We start from the raw sequence: 3,128 nt of genomic DNA, 5'->3' as shown, positions 1-3,128 counted from the left end.
ACATATCAATCACTTAGGTTTAAGATGTTATACTGCGGAGGGACACACCTACACCGACGTACTAGATGGAAAAACCAGTTTTGTACCTCTCAGGCCCATCGAGATAACAAGGGCATGGTGATCTGTGGTTAATCTGTCAGGCAAGGAATGATTATGAAATATGCTATTAAATTATGACTTAAACAAGTGGCATTTCTATAGTGCAAATATTTAAGGAATTATTCAGAGGATGTAGTAATAGAATAGTAGAAAACAAATTCTTGTTAATTTGACATTACAGTATAATGATAAATTTATATATAATAATATCTGTAGTGTCATAGCCTAATATGTACGGAATTGCAAAAATGGAAATCATCGTTTTGAATATAAAAGGGAAATTCTCATAATTTCCTGTATAGGTTGTGCCATGACATTAAGGTTTCTATCTCTGCTAGTCCAGAGAATGACGGGGCAGAGATCCTTTGAACATTTCTCCTGCACATCAAAGCTCCCAGTCATTCTCTGTGCAGAGAAACTGCAATACAGCTCGGTTCATGTAAATAAAGCTATGTTCAGGGTTGTCAACAATATTTTATGACATTCTTTTATTTATGGCCTTTCCAAGAATTTGCAGTCAGTTGGCATCCCTGGCTGTGATATATTTCCCAGCATTGCAATCCTTTAAGACAGAAGTGGAAAATAATGCTGCAAATAATGTTTTACAAAATAGAAGTGTTAATCTATCTTTTATTTTTATCAATTAAGAAAGCACTAAGTGAATGAACAAAATAGAAATCAATGTTTGGTGTGACCACCCTTTTTCTTAACCCCTTCATGACCCAGCCTATTTTGGCCTTAAAGGGAACCTGTCACCCCGTTTTTTCGGTATGAGATAAAAATACTGTTAAATAGGGCCTGAGCTGTGCATTACAATAGTGTAGTTTGTGGACCCCGATTCCCCACCTATGCTGCCGAAATACGTTACCAAAGTAGTCATTTTCGCCTGTCAATCAGGCAGGTCTGGTCAAAAGGGCGTGGTGTCTTCCCCCAGATTTTGCTTAGTTTTCCGTTGGTGGCGTAGTGGTGTGCGCATGCCCAAGGTCCCGAATCCTCTACCAGGAAATTGAAAAGAGCGCGATGTTCGTTATTTCATTGGTGATCGGTGGGCGCGGCCATCTTCCTTTGGCCGCGCGTGCGCAGAAGCGGCGCTCTGCTGGCCGCGGCTTCAGGAAAATGGCCGCGGGATGCCGCGCGTGCGCAGATGGATATCGCGGCGGCCATTTTCCTGAAGCAGAGTTCGCATCTCGGCTTCAGGAAAATGGCCGCCGCGATATCCATCTGCGCACGCGCGGATGCCCGCTGCCATTTTCCTGAAGCCGCGGCCAGCAGAGCGCCGAAGGAAGATGGCCGCGCCCACCGATCACCAATGAAATAGCGAACATCGTGCTCTTTTCAATCCCCTGGCAGAGGATTCGGGACCTTGGGCATGCGCACACCACTACGCCACCAACGGAAAACTAAGCAAAATCTGGGGGAAGACACCACGCCCTTTTGACCAGACCTGCCTGATTGACAGGCGAAAACGACTACTTTGGTAACGTATTTCGGCAGCATAGGTGGGGAATCGGGGTCCACAAACTACACTATTGTAATGTACAGCTCAGGCCCTATTTAACAGTATTTTTACCTCATACCGAAAAAACGGGGTGACAGGTGCCCTTTAATGACCTTGCCGTTTTTTGCAATTCTGACCAGTGTCCCTTTATGAGGTAATAACTCAGGAACGCTTCAACGGATCCTAGCGATTCTGAGATTGTTTTTTCGTGACATATTGGGCTTCATGATAGTGGTAAATATAGGTCGATAATTTCTGAGTTTATTTGTGAAAAAAGCGGAAATTTGGCAAAAATTTTGAAAATTTCGCAATTTTCACATTTTGAATTTTTATTCTGTTAAACCAGAGAGTTATGTGACACAAAATAGTTAATAAATAACATTTCCCACATGTCTACTTTACATCAGCACAATTTTGGAAACAAATTTTTTTTTGCTAGGAAGTTATAAGGGTTAAAATTTGACAAGTGATTTCTCATTTTTACAACAAAATTTACAAAACCATTTTTTTTAGGGACCACCTCACATTTAAAGTCAGTTTGAGGGTTCTATATGGCTGAAAATACCCAAAAGTGACACCATTCTAAAAACTGCACCCCTCAAGGTGCTCAAAACCACATTCAAGAAGTTTATTAACCCTTCAGGTGTTTCACAGCAGCAGAAGCAACATGGAAGTAAAAAATGAACATTTAACTTTTTAGTCACAAAAATGATCATTCAGCAAATTTTTTTTTATTTTCCCAAGGGTAAAAGGAGAAACTGGACCACGAACGTTGTTGTCCAATTTGTCCTGAGTACGCTGATACCTCTTATGTGGGGGTAAACCACTGTTTGGGCGCAGGGCTCGGAAGGGAAGGAGCGCCATTTGACTTTTTCAATGAAAAATTGGCTCCAATCTTTAGCGGACACCATGTCGCGTTTGGAGAGCCCCCGTGTGCCTAAACATTGGAGCTCCCCCACAAGTGACCCCATTTTGGAAACTAGACCCCCCAAGGAACTTATCTAGAAGCATAGTGAGCACTTTAAACCCCCAGGTGCTTCACAAATTGATCCATAAAAATGAAACAGTACTTTTTTTTCACAAAAAAATTATTTTAGCCTCAATTTTTTCATTTTCACATGGGCAACAGGACAAAATGGATCCTAAAATATGTTGGACAATTTCTCCTGAGTACACCGATACCTCACATGTGGGGGTAAACCACTGTTTGGGCACATGGTAAGGCTCGGAAGGGAAGGAGAGCCATTTAACTTTTTGAATGAAAAATTATCTCCATCGCTAGCAGACACCATGTCGCGTTTGGAGAGCCCCTGTGTGCCTAAACATTGGAGCTCCCCTACAAGTGACCCCATTTTGGAAACTAGACCCCCCAAGGAACTTATCTAGATGCATAGTGAGCACTTATAACCCCAAGGTGCTTCACAGAAGTTTATAACGCAGAGCCGTGAAAATAAAAAATAATTTTTCTTTCCTCAAAAATGAATTTTAGCCCAGAATTTTTTATTTTCCCAAGGGTAATAGGAGAAATTGG

This window comes from Ranitomeya variabilis, chromosome 2 (genome assembly GCF_051348905.1).
Source record: "Ranitomeya variabilis isolate aRanVar5 chromosome 2, aRanVar5.hap1, whole genome shotgun sequence".
NCBI classification, from domain to species: domain Eukaryota; kingdom Metazoa; phylum Chordata; class Amphibia; order Anura; family Dendrobatidae; genus Ranitomeya; species Ranitomeya variabilis.
The sequence above is the reverse complement of the archived record's forward strand: the minus strand, read 5'-3'. Positions refer to the sequence as shown.